At 33.5% G+C, this 18,662-nt stretch overlaps 1 protein-coding gene across 1 annotated transcript in view; it reads right to left on the bottom strand.

The window, feature by feature from the left end:
• Window positions 1–18,662, bottom strand: part of LOC114334728 (serine/threonine-protein kinase SIK1) — a 276,581-nt gene that overhangs the window by 218,209 nt on the left and 39,710 nt on the right. The gene's annotated exons all lie outside the window — the stretch shown is intronic.

The raw sequence follows: 18,662 nt of genomic DNA, 5'->3' as shown, positions 1-18,662 counted from the left end.
AACCACCGGACAGACATTTCAAAATTTCGCAGGGACTAAAGCAGGGAGATGGGCTGGCCCCAACATTGTTTAACCTGGCACTGGAGTATGCGGTTAGGCAAATGCAAACTGGACCAGGAAACCTACTGACCAACCGAACGGTTCAACTGGCCGCGTATGCCGATGATATTAATATTATGAATAGAACATCAACAGGAGCACAGGAAACATACGCAGAGTTAAAAATGCAAACAAAAAGGCTAGGTCTGGAAATTAACACAAAAAAAACAAAAATAATAATACGCACGAGAAGAAATATAGTCCCAAAAACCATTATACATGAAGATGACATTGATACGGTTGGCCCGTATTTTATTTTGCCCTCTCTGTATGATAATTTGCCCTCTCCCATATATTTCGGTCAAAAATTATCCACCGAAATACAAAGATGAGAATATACAAAACCTTAATTCGGCCAATAGCATGCAATGGCAGTGAAGCATGGGTCCTGAAAGAAACATCTCAAAAGAAACTCGACACATTCGCAAGGAAAGTACTGTCAATACAACAACGAGCTTTATCCGCTTTATAAGGAAACACCCCTGTCAGACTCCATTAGAATACACAGATTGCAATGGACCGGACATGTAATAAGAACGGGAGTGGATATGCTACCAAAAAGAGAACTGAATGATAGAATGCAGGGAAAGAGACCGGTTCTAAAGCCAAGAAAGCGCTGGGAAGACACAATAAACAGCGACGCACAAGCCCTTATGGGAGTCCATGTATGAATAAGAGCAGCCACAGACAAGGAAGGGTGGAGGCAAAAAATAAAGGAGGCCAAAACTCAATTTGGGCTGTAGTGCTGTAGAAGAAGAAGAATGTACCTACACCTACTTGAATCATTAATTTCAACTAACCGATATTACATTGTGCTAGGTCGCATAATAATTTATTATATTTATATTATGACAGCTTTTCTGGGAATTGAGGCAATTCTTTAAAGTTGCTTTATTAATAATTTATTATTCATGGCCGGTCACCTTAAAAACCATACTTTAATTCAATAAAAAGCAAAAATCTACCGGTGTATTAATCAATTATAATTAATCCGATAATACCACTGCCGATCAGTTTTATTAGAAATTTAATTGATGTTTTAATTGAAAATATAAGTACCTAAGTGGGCTAAATTATGAGAATAAACTTCCTGAGCTTATTTCTCCATTAGCTAATATTTCTTGTATTTTTTGTCATGGACATTCTTGGTATCCTTATTCATATCATTCCTATATCTCAACCTTGTTTACCTTTTCGTCTAGTGTCCTTGGGGTTCACTAATATAATACTTCTTGCAAATTTTCTTTGTTCTTGTTCTTAGTTATATCGACGACGTAAGATTTATTCTAGTTTATTGATTAATTTTTTCTGAGATCTTGTAAAAGAAAGAGTACGATTTCGTTTGTGTTAAATGGCAGATATTAGAACTGTATATATTAAAAATCCGCTTATCATAATATGTTTTTGTTACAGAATAGCTTCTAAGATGTTTAATTTTTCTCGTTCTTCTTTTTCGGCTCTACAACTATAAGTGAGTCTTGTGGGCGTTTGATATTTTCCTCCAGTCGTGTCGGTCGGGTGCAACAATATCCCATTGTTGCACCCCATCTTCCGTAAATCATTCACTACTGCATTCCTCCATCTTTTTCTTAGGCGGCCAACTGGCCTTCTGCCATTTCTCTTCTACTGTTTTCACATCCATAGAATGCTTGAAGTTCCTGATTATGATTTCGTATCCGTTTTTGACTAATATATGATTTCTTCTATTGTTTAGCGTTATTTTTCTCTTCCGATGTTATGGTTGTGATGCTAACCATAATGTCCAGGTAAGAAAATTATTGGTTGATTGACTTCGAAATTATAATCTCTAATATTACAAGTTTTGTATCATCTGCCTCATCTTCTGCCATGTCAATGATGCCATGAGCTTAATGTTCTTTTCGTTATTTATCAAAACCATATTCTCTTAAGCATTTGAGGCAAGTCTGAAGATATGATTCATGTTAGGTTACGTTAGGTTTGATTAGGCTAGGAGAGGTGACAGGTTACCGTAAAAATATCATTCAAAGATCTTCCATAGACAGTAAGACATAATATAACGAAATGGTACAGATTGTCAGTCAAATAATTAAACGAAAAGGCATGAAAGATAGAGCAACAACATAAGATCATGATTCAGCTGTTCTTTAGTCAATATCAGTAAACTGTAGTCCCAGTTGTTTTCTTTTGATAAGTTGCCGCTAGCTGAGCTTCTTGTCATAGTGTATTTCCGTATATTTGACGTTCTCTCCCTTATAGATAGCTGACCACTGATTTTAACTGTAATAGTAACATTACCAAATATTACCAGAGAACGGCAGTTCTCACCAGTGGCGCACACCCACACCCCCCTACACGCGACACTATATATACACGAAATTTTCGATTTTCTAAATTTGACTAAATTGAAAATTGGGCCAACTTCCATCTTAAAGTTCAGGAAAAGACTCACCCATTCATATGTCAACCATCCATTTTGGTCCAATGGTGTGGATTTTACGGCCCTTCTTATTTTTTTCGTTCTCGTCCCCAAAACTTCAAAAATTTAAGTCCGAACTTTGCGGCTTCTAATAGTACTGATCATTACCTTTCCAACGCATGTCTTATTTTGAAAATCGGTTATACCATTCAAAAGTTACCGAGCTCAGAAGTACGACTCAATTTTTATTTAAAAATGGGAAAATATTTGTGGATATGTATGTGTGTGGAAAAGTTAAACCGATTTGAATTTGTTTTTCGGTATTTGAAGAGAGAGTCAGGGTCGATTTAGAACCGGTGTAGTTTGTGACTTTTGACTACCCATAAGCCAGCTATAGGACTTGGTAGGTACAAAACAGCATATTTTTTGGGGGTATATATCTTCAGTTCAAGAAGAGATAGGAAAACCGCAAATACACCAGATCAATAGTGTTGAGTAAGGCTTTCAAATGATGTTTAAGCAGTCAGGATCAAGCATACACGCGGCTCAGTATAACCGAAAAACTGAAAAATTTACTTTGAAAATTTTGGTTTTTCAACAATTACTCAAAATGTCAACCTACGAATTGCGCCAATAACTGAACGTTTGTAGAAGGACTCTAGACGAATCTAACGGTATATACCTCATATCAGGGAAAATTCGAATTTTCAAGTTATAGGCTTCATAAGTATGATCAAATCTATTTCCTATGGGAAAAACGGTTTCTCAAGCTCAATAATTCCTGTAATAGCTTCAGTTATCATACTTAAACTTAGATCTATCAGACACTACTGATCAATACGTTTCAAACTCATGTTGATTGATCAAAATCGGTTAAGCCGTTTAGAAGTTATTAAGCTACAAAAGTATAATCCAATTAACGATTATTCCCGAAATGGTTTATGTAGTTGTTGTGGTATGACGCTAAATTTGATCTGGCAACGGGCAATCCGAGTTCATTTACCGACCATTTCAATATTTTTTTTCAATCTATTTCGAAGAGAAAAATTCTAGTGTACATTCCATGGACACTAGATCATTTGGGAGATAATGCAATAAAGGTGACCATTTATAAAACTTGTAATCGAGGAAAATTGCATACAACTTCATACATTTAATTTATAAATAACTTTGAAAAACTCCTGATACAAGTAAAAAAAACCGCTAAACGCCGTAAAAATGAGTGGCGCATACAATATTCCAGCTACAAAATATCTGATATAAATATTACGTGGCGCGAAAATGTATTTTCATTTTGATGCAAAACAAAATTCTGGTTTTATTTTTAAAGATTTTTCCATAATATTTGCTAAATTTGAAGTAAACGCGCCACAAAAGAGTTTCAAAATTCAAACTGTATCAAAGTTAATCTTTTGTGGCCCGTTTTACTTCAAAATTGAGCAAATACTATGGAAAAATCGTTTAAAATAAAACTAGAATTTTGTTTTGCATCAAAATGAAAATACGTTTTCGCGCCACGTAATATTCATATCAGATATTTTTTTGTAGCTGGAATATTTTATGCGCCACTCATTTTTACGGCGTTTAGCGGTTTTTTATTCTTGTATATTTAGACACTGATCTATGAGAGAACAAATATTTGAAAAGTTTTTGACACCTAGCTACCACAGTAAGTAGTATTTATAGTTATTACCAGAAAAAAAATGCTTTTAGGACGAAAGGATAATAGCAATGAGCTAATAAAGTCCCAAATTAATGTAAAATATTTAAACTCATGTCAAGATCCTTCTTAAAATTCAGGTCATAAAATACCACAGCAAAAAGTTTCATAATCAGACTTTTACCCTCTTACTCTTAAAATCGCTTTAATGTGCCTTGTCTTCGTGTTTCCCAGCAAACCCCCATTCTCTTCTTTGTCGTGTCTAAATAGCGGTCTCGCCGATATTTTTTTGCTCTCCATTGTTGGAGGCGAAAAAGCACATCCAATCGATTTGAATGTTTCAGTAAGTTTTTCCGTTATACTTTGCCCTATGCTGAAGTTAGTTTTATTTGTGCGGAGTTGGAAAATCCATTAGGGTTAAATTAGCGAACTCTTCGGCTGTGGATATCAGCGACGCTGTACGTATTCTAATGAGCATTCTGGGAAACATTTTTTAATGACAAGAAAAATAATGGCCTACACCAGAAAATGTATTGGATATTGTAGTATATTCACAAGTAACGATTCAATTTAAGAAGAAAAAAAAGCAAATTACTTCTGCCTAACAATTCTATACAAAATAATGAGAAAAATTATAATATACACAGAGTGATTCATAAAACTACGTAACGTAATCTAAAAATTTCAAAGTACTTATAGACAATATATTAAGTTAATGCTAAAAAACTTGTAACGTTAAAAACGTCACATGTTTATTATTTATCTAATCTTCTAAAAGCCTAATGCGCCATGTCACGCAGTCTGTCTGGGACATTTGTCGATATGTAAACATTAAATGACATTTAATAAACGTCATTTAATTTTTTTATATCTTTTTTATAACAGCTTTAGAATAACTGAACCTCTTTAGCTAATTTTGAAACATTTGTTTCAATTTCAAGAAAATTTAACATGTTAATTTCCCCAAAAAAACAAAATGCATGGTTGTAACAGCAAATCCAATGAGATGTAAATTGGAGCTGGAGGATCAGATAATAGAAAAAGTGATGGAGTTTAAATACCTAGGCATCGCACTATCTAGCTACAAAAGGCTCGAAACAGAAGTGGAAAATCAACTGAATAGAGCAGACAGAGCCGCAGGTTGCCTGAATGACACAATATCGAGAAATAAAAATATGGGAAAGGAAATGAAAGGCAGAATTTACAAAACAGTCATCAGACCAATAATGGCTTACGCGGCAGAAACACAGCCCGACACAGAGAGGACAAAAGATTGCTCAAAACAGCGGAGATGAAAACTATTCGAAAAGTCGATGGTAAGACTCTATGGGACAGAGCTAGAAGTACAGATATACGACGAAGATGCAAGGTGGACAACATTAATAACTGTATAAAAAACAGAAGAATACAATGAAATGCCCACATAAGCCAAATGACAGCAAATAGAGTGGTAAGGAAAGCGAGAGGCGGTTCCCCACTGGAAAGGAGGTTGATTGATACCTAATTTTAAATATCGTTAAACCAACTTTACAAAAATACCATATATGTATATTATATTTCTTTTTAGTTCAGTTTCTCTTGAAAAATCAAGTGAAACCGTAAAGATGTTAAGTACTTATCGAGTTCAGAACTCCCAAAAATTTTTTGGGAGTATTGAGTGAAAGATTTTTCCAAAAGTACTGAAAAGAAATATAATGTACGTGGTATTTTTGAAAAGGTGGTTAAAACCATCCCCTTTCCCTCAATCTCCCTTTTCATTAAAAATTTTGGGGGTTGTGTCCGGCCCCGCTAGATGGTTGATATAAATTAGTTAAAAACTGGTCTACAAAATGTTCCCTTCGCAAATATGTACTTAAATTTGACTTGTTTTTGCATATTTTTAGATTTTCTATAGGGACCAAATTATAGAGGGTTCAAATTGACACACTGTATAAATCATTAAGAAAAATATCTAATCACTGAACGGATATGATAAAAAGATAACATATGTGATCAAAACTTAAGTACTTCCTTAATTATATGTCCAAAATATTTTAGAACCACTTAATATAAGCGAAAACCTTACAATCTCACATTTGTGTTATTATTCATGCCAAACCATCACAAAATACGTCATTGGTAAGGTTATTCGCCAAGGAGTCACGAATTTGAGAACCTTTCTTCACAGAATAAATCAATGTGACTAACATAAAAATGAATCTAATTTATCAGAGGTCATTACTACGTGAACCAAAACACGTTGGAAGTGATAAAAAAGTAAACGAGTTCGTAAACCTTAGATTACGTCATTTATATTTAATATTAATTGAGTTCTAAAAAATAGCATTATTGATTTTATAGGTATTTCATGAACATCGCATACTTACCTCAAAGAAAGAAGTTATAAAACCATCTTAACTAGGCTCAAAATAATAAGTAAGTATTATACCAATATGCTCAACTAATAGTGACAATAAAGATCGAAGGAAAGAGAGGACTATGAAGGAAAAGACTCTCATGGTTAAGAAACATCCGACAATGGATGGGGCTAAATTTTGAAAAGCTAATAAGAGAATAGTACTATACCGGAGAAATTGGCTAATATCTGAGTTCATCCCAAAATCCCAATACCTAAAAAACCCAAGCCAATGAAATGTGAGGAATATAAATTTACATTCTTTCACGGTTTTTTCTCTAACTTTTAAAGAACCGCTTGGATTGACATGAAATTTGGCATACGTATAGCTTACATGTCAAAGAAAAAAAGTGATATTCTGCCGATGTGTCCTTTTGCCCTGAGGGTGACTTTCACCCCCTATTGGGGGTGAAAAAATATATGTCCAAAATACGTCCGGAAATGGGTAAACTGACTAATTTTAAGTAACTTTTGTTCTATAGAGCTTTTTCGCCAAGTCAACACTTTTCGAGTTATTTGCGAGTGAATATGTTCATTTTTCTACGAGCGTGCAAAAATGTCTACTTTCGCGCACGCATTTTAGTTTAGAAAGTTTCACTTTTCCGCACGCGTGTTACTTTTCCGCACGCGTGTTACTTTTCCGCACGCGGTTTTTACTTTTCCGCACGCGTGTTAATTTAGATATATTAATATGGCCTTAAAGTAATTATAATACATGCAATAAACTAATATTTAGATATTATTTATTAATTTATTTCAAATATATCTTATTGTGTTCCTGTTTTAATGAAATTAACGCGACAATTCGATGAAATAAAATTATTTTGACATAATATTCGAAAGTCAAATCGGTAGACAATAACAGTCGTTTTGAATCATCGTCATGGCAACAAGATCGTCGTCATGCTAACTAATTATATTGAAAGTTTGGTTTTGACAACCTTGTCAAAGAATTAATTTGTGTATGTATTTTCATTAATTGATTAAGATTTGGTAATTTTTTAAAGACTCTTAGAAAAAATATTGTTCCTAACTCTTGCAGAAAGTCTCTTTTCCGCACTCGACTGCTTGCCGAACTCCCGCTTCGCGTCGTTCGGCAAACTGCAGTCGCGTGCGGAAAAGAATGACTTTCTGCACTTGTTAGGAAAATAACTATTTTCAACAAGATAACCACATTTTAAGACGGTTTTTCGCAAATAACTCAAACAGTAATTTGTAATTTGTATTTTGTAGAAAAAACGTTCTTAGAAAAAATATAGCCTATAAAAAAGTAAACAAAATGGTGTATGCGTTATGTTTCTGGATCTCGTAGAACTAGAGTTATACCCAATGAAAAATATATTCATATTCACCAAATTTCAAATAGAATATTTCGACGTGAAATATCCAAAAAATTAACCACTTTTTGGGAAAACCCCATTATAACTTTTTTAATGTGTTTAAAAGTCAATACTTCTCGAGTTATTTTCAAGTGAATATGTTCATTTTTAACAGAAAAAAAACATGATTTTAGACGGTTTTTCGGAGATAACTCAAAAAGTAAGTATTTCAGCGAAAAAAAATATTCTTAGAAAAAATATAGCATATAAAAAGCTGAAAAAAATGGTGTATGCTTGAGGTTTGTAGACCCAGTAGAAGCAGAGTTGTATCTAATGAAAAATAGGTTCTTCTTCATCAAATTCCAAATCCAATATTTCAATGTGAAATAACCCAAAAACGGAGCACTTTTCGGGGAAAATTAATTTAAAAATTTTTAAAGTGTTTAAAAAAAAGGTTTATTTTGGGTTTTTACAAAAATTCGTAACATTAAAAGTTAGTGAGTTACGCTCAAAATATTGTTGGCCCCTTTTATTTTTTGGTAAAAAAAATCCCGAAAATAACCCCCTAATTAGCATCACAAATAAATTTTATCATTACCACTTCACAAGTTACTTTGCTTTTGTATTATTTATATGATTTGTAAGCTTCATCGGTTCAAAGTGCTTATTTTTGAAAACGCTGTAGTTAAAATGGCTTGAACGAGTAACTAATCATGAGTTTAGGCAAATTTTGAACAGCCATAGCATAACCAATTTTTGTCTAACAAGAAAACAAAAGAGCAAAAATATTCAGAAAAGCAAAACGTACATTTTATTACTCTTTAAGATTTTTGGTATTACTAATAATTGTTAAGTTAATTCCATGAAAATTCCATTTTTTTTCAAAATTAAAAAAAATGTTTTATTTTAAACCAATGATACTTATAGATAATATAAATAATATATAAGTAAAGTAACTTGCGAAGCGGTAACGATTAATTTTATTTGGGAAGCTAGTTAGGGGGTGATTTTCGCGATTTTTTATCAAAAAATAAAAGGAACCAACAATATTTTGAGCGTAACTCACTTATTTTTAATGTTCGAAGTTTTTTTCAAAAAAGAAATAAACTTTTTTAAACACTTTAAAAAAGTCATAATGATTTTTCCCGAAAAGTGCTCTGTTTTTTGGTTATTTCACATTAAAATATTCGATTTGGAATTTGACGAAGAACCTACATTTCATTAGCTACAACTATGCTTCTACTGTGTCTGCAGACCTCAAGCATACACCATTTTTTTCATATTTTTTTGCTAGAATACTTACTTTTTGAGATATCTGCGAAAAACCGTCCAAAAACATGTTTCTTTTGTTAAAAATGAACATATTCACTCGTAGACCAGGGCGCATCTGTAAAAATATTAGTACATTTGGACGTTGAGAGGTGACTCAAATTTTTTTGCAGAAATTGCTTAAAAATAACTTAAATAATAATATTTGAGTTATCCTCCCTCTCAAAAAGGTCCGGAACATTGTTTAAATAATCAAAATGTCAAAAAATGAAGGAAAAACTCGATTTTTTCTTCGTCTTTTGATTATAACTTAAAAAGTATTCGTTTCCGAGAACAGTTGTACTGACATAAAAGTTGCGTAATTAAATTTCCTACAAAATAGAATTATGTAGTTAAAAATTTAAAAAATAGTCACCCTTGTTGCAAAATAGCAATAATTGCGAAAAAACCATACAAAAACAAGTATTCGCATTTTACGTTTTTCAACCATTTATGCTACACATAGGACCTTCATATTTCACCCAGAAAAACTTCATGATACAATAAAACAATATTGTAAATTTCACTAAGATCAGTTTGATAGATTTTGCAAAATAAATTATGCAATCCAGCTTTCGCAAAAAAAATTCATTTTTTCAAAATGTTACAGGACTGAAAATAAAGCAGATATCAAGTTAAAATTTTTTTGCTTATAGAAGTGTACTGTACCTTTCATTTGCAATTTGCAGAATTAAAATCGATTAACTACGACGGCGTCAGGATTTTTTTTAAATAAACATTAATTATTGGTGCTACGCGCAGGACAGCGGATAGTTTACTCTGATTGGGCATTCCAATGACCTTTGATAATGATTGATACATTTTAATTTTTATAACATTTCGATATAAATAAATAAATTTGTTTATTGCAAAATAAAAACACATATTCTATCCTTTGAAATAACACTTTTTTAGCAAAAACTTTCTTTGTTCATATATTTTAACTTAGAAAATAAAAGTTTATTATTTTTAAACATATGCAATTGTTTAAGCAATATTTCACAAACAATAATAAAATTAGTTTGATTTTTGTGGAATTAAAATATTAAAGTACAACAAAATATAGAGTCATCATTCTCTTTGCCTTATCCCTATGCGGGGTCGGCTTCCCTAATTGCATTTCTCCACCCAATTCTGTCTTGGGTCATATCAATGTTAATCCCCTTTACCAACATGTCCTGCCTTATCGCCTCCCCCCAGGTCTTCTTTGGTCTTCCTCTCCTACTCCTTCCAGGAATCTGCACTTCAGCTATTCTTCGTATTGGGTGATTAACGTCTCGACGTTGAACATGACCAAACCATCTTAACCTATGCTCTCTCATTTTGGCATCAATTGGTGCCACACCTAGACTTCCTCTAATATACTCATTTCTAATTTTATCCTTCTTTGTCACTCCACTCATCCATCTAAGCATTCTCATTTCCGCCACATGCATTCGTTGTTCCTCTTTCTTTTTCACTGCCCAACATTCAGTTCCGTACATCATAGCCGGTCTTATGGCTGTTTTATAGAATTTTCCCTTCAGCTTCATTGGAATTTTTCTGTCACACAACACACCACTCGCTTCTTTCCACTTCATCCATCCAGCCCTAATTCTACTGCATGCATCTCCATCTATTTCTCCATTACTCTGTAATACCGATCCTAGGTACTTAAAACTATTGCTTTTCACAATCATTTCACCATCCAAAGATACCATTTTATTTGTAGTAGCTCCATCTTTAAATGAACATTCCAAATACTCTGTTTTTGTCCTACTAAGTTTTAAACCTTTTTCCTCCAGAGCATGTCTCCACTGTTCCAGTTTTTGTTCTAAGTCTCTTTCACTATTTCCTACTAACACGACATCATCAGCATACATTAAGCACCATGGAATGTTACCCTGTAGTTTCGCTGTTATCTGGTCCAAAACTAATGAGAATAAATACGGACTAAGCACCGAGCCTTGGTGCAATCCTACTTTCACATGAAATTTATCAGTCTCTCCCACACCTGTCCTAACACTAGTCGTAACTCCCTCATACATATCCCTCACAATCTTTACATATTCACCAGGGACTCCTTTCGTATTGAGTGCCCACCACAGAATCTCTCGAGGAACTCTATCATATGCTTTCTCAAGATCAATGAATACCATATGAGCGCTTGTTTCTTTACTCCTGTATTTTTCCATCAACTGCCTTATAATGAAAATTGCATCTGTTGTTGATCTACCCTGCATAAAGCCAAATTGATTCTCGGATATTTCGGTCTCTTCACGTATCCGTCTGTCAATTACTCTTTCCCATATTTTCATGGTGTGGCTAAGCAGTTTTATAGCCCTGTAGTTTGTACATTGTTGTATATCTCCCTTGTTTTTGTAAACAGGTACCAGTATACTGCTTCTCCATTCGTCTGGCATTTGTCCGACTTCCATAATTCTATTAAATAGACCTGCTAGCCATCTTGTTCCTGTCTCTCCCAATGCTCTCCATACTTCCCCAGGAATATCATCTGGTCCTACCGCTTTTCCTTTCTTTATTTTTTGAAGCGCTTGAGCCACTTCCTCGTTGGTTATTTTGGTGACCATTGCTGCTACTGTCTCCGTTGACTCTACAGGCTGTCTGTCAAATTCTTCATTTAATAAGCTGTCAAAGTACTTTCTCCATCTCTTTTTGACTTCCCTTTCGTGAACTAGTATTTTATTATTTTCATCTCGGATACATCTAATCTGATTAAAATCTTTTGCTTTCTTTGCTCTCTGTTTGGCTATTTTATATATCTTCGTTTCGCCTTCCCTGGTATCAAGTTGATCGTATAGGTTTGAATACGCTTCTGCTTTGGCTTTTGCTACTGCTACTTTCGCTTCCTTTTTCGCCACCATATAGTTTTGAAGATCTGTGTCGGATCTGGTTTCTTGCCACTTTTTATATAATTTTCTCTTCTCTTTTATTTTTCCTTGTACTTCGTTTGACCACCACCAAGTCTCTTTATCCTCGAACTTTTTTCCTGACGTTTTCCCAAGTATTTCAATAGCAGTCTCTCTAATACTACTGGCCATTTTTCTCCAAATTGTATTAGGGCTTCCTTTCATGTTCCAACATATTTTTTCTACTATTCTTCTCCTGAATAGACCTTCTTTCTCATCTTTCAGCAGCCACCACTTGATTTTTTGTGGTCCTCTCCGATATTTTTGTTTAGTTTCGCTTTTTACTTCGATGTCCAGAACAAGCAGCTTATGTTGTTGGCTTACTGTCTCACTCACTATTACCTTGCAGTCCTTGCATTCACGTATGTCTTCTTTCCTTATCATGACAACAAAATATAGAGTAAGAAAATAATATATTAGATAAAGATTGGAAGAAATTTTGGTGGAAATCAACTTGTGTGAATCGAACACCGCTGTCCTGCGCGTAGCACCAAAAATTAATGTTTATTTAAAAAATTTCCTAACGCCGTGGTAATTAATCGATTTTAATTTTGCAAATTGCAAATGAAAGGTACAGTACACTTCTATAAGCAAAAAAAATTCAACTTGCTATCTGCTTTATTTTCAGTCCTGCAACATTAAAAGAAATGATTTTTTTTGCGAAAGCTGGATTGCAAAATTTATTTTGCAAAATCAATTAAACCGATCTTAATCAATTTTGCAGTGTTGTTTTACTATATCATAAAGTTTTTCTGGGTAAAATATGAAGGTCCTAAGTGTAGCATAAATGGTTGCAAAACGTAAAATGCGAATACTTGTTTTTGTATGGTTTTTTTCGCAATTATTGCTATTTTGCGACAAGGGTGACTATTTTTTAAATTCTTAACCAATTCTATATTGTAGAAAATTTAATTACGCAACTTTTATGTCAGTACAACTTTTCTCAGAAATGAATAGTTTTAAAGTTATAATCAAAAAATCAATAAAAAAATCGAATTTTTCCTTCATATTTTGACATTTTGATTATTTAAACGGGCCTATTTTAAACGTATATTTTTTCTTTCCCGAGAAAATATTTTTCACCCTGTATTTCCAAATTTTTTAAAATGGAGAGGATGTAGAATTGTAAACTTTTTCTTATATAATAATAGACAATTTCAACTACCTATTCCCAAATTTTCATCCACCTATTCCCAAATTTTCATCCTTCCTTTATTTTTTTTTTGAGGTTTTCGTAAAATTTTGTGTCCCCTGATCGGGCTATAACGAGTTATTGCTAATATTTAAATTAATTTTTAGAAATAGTTTAAAAAATTAAAAGCTAATAAAAATTGTACGACCTCGTTCACAAAAAAAGGGTTTATTATGACTAGACTTTAATGCAATCGTTAACTTTGTTTATGGTCATGGTTGACGAACAAGTATATTGACTAACCTATATAAAATATTGTACAATCGAGTATGCTACCGCTGCCACTGAGTGAATGGTGAATGGTGAATGGGTGCTGACCGTAGTAATCGACTTTGGCGTAGAGATGTTATATTACAATCCAGATATAACTGTTATAAAAAGTTAAAATGGCACTGGGCAAGACACATAGGAAGAATGGAAGTCAACTGTTGGACGAAGCAAATTGTTGAATGGTGATCAAGAACAAATAAGAGAATTAAAGGAAGGCCTCAAACCAGATGGACTGTTGCCTACATGCGAATGGCTGGTCACGAATGGATACAAAAAACAACGAACAGAAATGAATGGATACACCTAAGGAAGGCTTACATCTGCCGATTGAAAGAATAGCTGTTCTATCAGTTCTTATAATGATGATGATAAGTTCTTACTAAAATAATATTTAATTAATAAAAGAAGATTTACTAATATTTATTATATATTATATATTTAAGTTACTATACTGAACAAAATAAAACAAAGAACACTCAAAACTGACATTAAACATGGAAAAATAAATAAGAAAAATTCAAAAATAATGAGTAATTTTAGGGTTTTCTGTGGAAAAAAAAAATTGTTCAATTTAGCCGCCATTTCAGTCGAGGAAGAACCTACTTGTAACGCCTGATAAGATTGTCCATCAAATTTGTAAGAATAGACTATGGCATTCTTATGAAAAAGTTAACATTTTTTATATATATATAATCGGTTTAAAACGTCCTCCGACGTCTTCCGATGCCCAATCTCCATGCATCTCTATCTTCCCAAAGGTCTTCGTCTAAACCTCTCTCTCGGATCTTTTAACATTTTTTAAAGTTATAAATAGTGGCCGATGTATTGTTTCAGCACAATCTATACGTAATCGTCAAGAGGTAGATCAGTTGCAAGAACCATACTGTTAGAACCATTTTAGGTTTTTTATGTCAAAACTTTTTCTCGATATCACATACGCTTTTTTAACGCGCGGATGGACAATCCTCTAAAGACCCCATCTGACACGTATCATGATACAAAACCTATGCGTAGTACCTACTATGCTCTTCATCGCATCTAATATACTACTTTCTCTATTCTAAAACTACAAAACGTTTGCTACCTTCTTCCTTCCCTTCTTCAATATTATTTATATGTTCTTCATCAACCTCGCAATTATACCATTCAAGAAGATTCTATCTTTTATCTGATGAAGCATCAGTTCAATCAGCGTCACCGTAATTCTCTCACCCAAGCGCATGTCACCCTCCCATCTGTATGAGAGTGTTCAAAATAATGTACTCTATACGCAATATCTTAATTCTCTCCTTGGAAATTTACACAAACATCAGTTCGCTGCTTTGCAAATGCATTCCGTCTCTTTCTTTATTAGTTTCTTACACATTTTAGGACTCTTATTCCCTTTCAGCTCCAGTTTTTTATTATTTCCTCGTCAGAGTCACACTTCAGCAAGTCGTTGTCAGTGACACTTCAGCAAGTATTTCTAATGCATCTATCACCATAATAGGACAAGCAGTATAAATCCTAGAAAGTACCTTTCCCTGGACCCCTCTAATCTTGATGTAGTACATTCATTCAAGCAATTCACCTCGCAATTCTAAAAGCCTTCATGGATTTGTTTAAAATTTTGACAGTAGCTCAAAAATGATGCAAATAACAAACCTGACTTGGTGGAAATGTATGCTTCGACCCCCAGGGTGAATTGCCACCCTTTCTCGGGGGTGGAATTTTAAAATTTCATAATGACATCCGGGAATCGATAGAGAATTGAATTTTGAGAAGAAAATGTAGAATATTTTTTTTTTACTTAACTTAATAATTTCTGAGTTATTCGCGATTAAAGATTCCAACAAAAAACACGTTTTTCAATAGTTTTTCGCGAATAACTAGAAAATTACGCATTTTCAGGAAAAAATCGCTCTTAACAGAGTAAATACATTTTTCTAGAGATAATATTTGAAAATTACGGAGCGTCTAAACTTTGATGTTTTTGGAGTATTTATTCTTTTATACATGCAGTGACTGCTTTGTATTTACATATTGGGCAACAAAACTCTCAATTTTTCTGATTAGGGATGGACAAAAGTGAATGGCACCGTGGTACCAAAAAAAATTACGGATTTTTTCTATTTAAGATCGAAAATAAAATGATTTCATAATCTCCGCCATTTTTTTAATAACTGTATTAGGGGTAGTTTTTAAGGGTAGTTACATATAAAAATATCGAACTATTAGTTACATTGTAAAAAACAACAAATATTTAATATGTTTAAACATATTGATGTCTAGAGTAACTGATTCCATTTATTAATTTTCAATTTTTTCATTCTTAGGGGTGGTTATTGGTGGTTGCATTATTAAAAAAAATTGAGTGTCAGATTTCTTGTACTTGAAGAAAAAAAATTCTCCTAGTACGATTCAAAATAAAAAAATTTCATGTTTCTTGACCATATTTTTTAAATATTCTTTGTATGAGGGGTTGTTTTTAAGGGTTGTGAGCTGTAAAATATCAAAATATCAAAGTCATGATTCAAAACAATCAACATTTAACAAATATGAATATAATTATAGCCAACATCCGCTTTAATTCATTAATTTTCAATTTATTGGAGTCAGGGGTAGTTTTCACCGCTTAAAAATAAAAAGCATACTTTGCGACCAAGTCTGGTTTGAAGAAAAGGGTAAAATGAATCCAGATTTTCAAGAAGATCGATGAAGGCAATTATAATTGCGAGGTTTGGATCGATTTTAAGCTTGAATGATTGTACTAATGAGGTAATTCCCGATCTTAAAAACCTTCATTCACTGCCTTCCCTACAAGAGTATTCAGTATATCTCCGATCACATCTCCTACATAATTTAGGGTGACGCTGGTCTTCCATAAAGTAAGGACCGCATACGTCATCATCTGACAACAAGTGTACCAGAAAAATATTTAAAGGAGTCAGCATACGAGAAAATTAGTCAAGATGAATCAACGCTGAAATTTACTGTTACTTCAATGGAAATTATCCAAGAGTTACGATGGGACATGTGACAATGTTTTGCGGAGAGGAAAGGAAATAACAAAAGAGGATGATAGGGGAAAATTTATTACCAGAATACCAAGCCGACTTACAAAGATTTAGTGAGGTACGTTATATAACAGCCGCATCGACTAAAAAAAATAGAAAGAGACAGGAGAAAAATTATTTCACGTTAAAGGCCTTCAAGTAGCCTATTTTCCCTTGATTCATTTCTACAAAATTCCAATCAATCATAAATATTATAATCGAGAACATCTGCTGTTAACTCATTAATGTTTTTCTAGTATTTAATTTGCCTTATAATAGTAAAGATGATTATAAATTTATTAGTAATAATATTCGTAACAAAAATTCCGGCAATATCAAAAACAACGCTATCATTTTGACTTAAGTACTAAGTCTAATCGTCTGATTAAGATAATATACCTAATTGTCCTTGTGTTACTTTGTACGTATTTCCTTAAATTTGTTTAAAAAATGTAATAAGATATCAAATTCAACTAATCGAGAAGCTATTTTGGGATTTTTTTAGAAAGAAATATAATAAATAGGTACTAAATACAATTATCGACATCATGGATTTAGCTCTTGCACTAGAAACAGATCCAGAAATGCAAACTTTCTTAAGAGAGAAAACATCACTGCAAATAAAGAAAATACGCTTTTCTGAACAAAACGTAAGTTTGTACTGTGACATATCAACATCTACAGCCAGACCATTTGTACCGAAACCACTTCGAATGGCAATTTTTCGCACTATGCATAATCTAGCACACCCCGGAATGAACAGTTCTGTGAAGATGATCACACAGCAATATGTTTGGCCTTCCATTAAATCAGATGTGAGAAAATGGAGTCGAGCGTGTCTACAGTGCCAGAAATCGAAAATATCCCGCCACATTGTTTCACCTACTGGAAGTTTCCACCTTCCAGCCGATTCTAACACGTCCAATTATAGTGATGCCGAGCTCAGAAGGAAACAGATACTGTCTAACATGTGTCGATCGTTTCACACGTTGGCCAGAAGCCTTCCCAATGCCTAATCAAGAAGCAGACGCAGTAGCCAGAACATTTTTTTCTGGTTGGATAGCTCGTTTTGGCACTCCCAAGCGCATCACGTCGGGGTCACCAATGTTCCGTTGGTGTGTTGACGGAATCAATTAACTTAAATTAAAATAAGTGTAAAAACAACGAACAGTAATATATTTAATAAAATAAAAATGTATACCATTTTTATTCAGTTGCAATGCGAAGGCAAAACAATCTTACTTTTCAATTAGAATACGGAGTGCAGTCCAGTCCCTTGAACCGCGATTTTCTGCTCTTATTGGAGCCTTCATTGGAAGGAACGTAGGCACTGTTCTCCATATTTCAACTGATTCGTATCGAGAGGTTTTCCCACCCATTGCAACTGAAGTGATTATAGTAGGTGGCTAGCGCCATCTGGCATTGAAAGACGAAGTAGTTTTCAATCCTAATAGTAAATTATTAATATTGAAAATATTAAAAATATTACTCAATTTAAAAAGATTTTTAAATTGAAAACTTATTGATACACTTTCCTGGTGACACCTCCAAGACTTCTACAGTTTGCAAGTCAAATGGATGCTGCAGTGAATATATTTATTTATTTTAGGTAAACAATCGTGCTTCGTTTATATCTCGTAAGGTTTGTTATTTTTGCGAGGGTGTGAATGAATTGCCCCGGGTGCCCGCTGTGACTATATTGATCGAGACCACAAAGCTATTATGTCATCATGTATGCGGTTCTACAATATGGCTAGAAAAGGCGATAAATTACTGAATATGGCGTTTTAAAAGCTCCTTTCAAGTTGACATAAAGAGCGTGGCGAAAAAAAAAATAATAAATAAAGCGTGTCGCTGTACAATAAATTGCTTCTTCATGGTATTTTAAGTTCGTTTAGTTAGACCAGGCCATGTTACATTAAAAACACTGAATTAATCGATTTTTAAATACAGCACCTAGAGACTTGCAACTTTTTCATTGTGAGCAGGATGACGTGGGAAAAAGTCTACAATATAAAAATGGGTGGAAGTGCATAATGGCATTTTAAAGTGCATAAAATGGATCCAAAAGTGCATA

This window comes from Diabrotica virgifera, chromosome 5 (assembly GCF_917563875.1).
Source record: "Diabrotica virgifera virgifera chromosome 5, PGI_DIABVI_V3a".
Taxonomy (NCBI): Eukaryota; Metazoa; Arthropoda; class Insecta; order Coleoptera; family Chrysomelidae; genus Diabrotica; species Diabrotica virgifera.
Note: the sequence above shows the minus strand (reverse complement) of the source record. Positions and strands in the feature narration are given on the sequence as shown.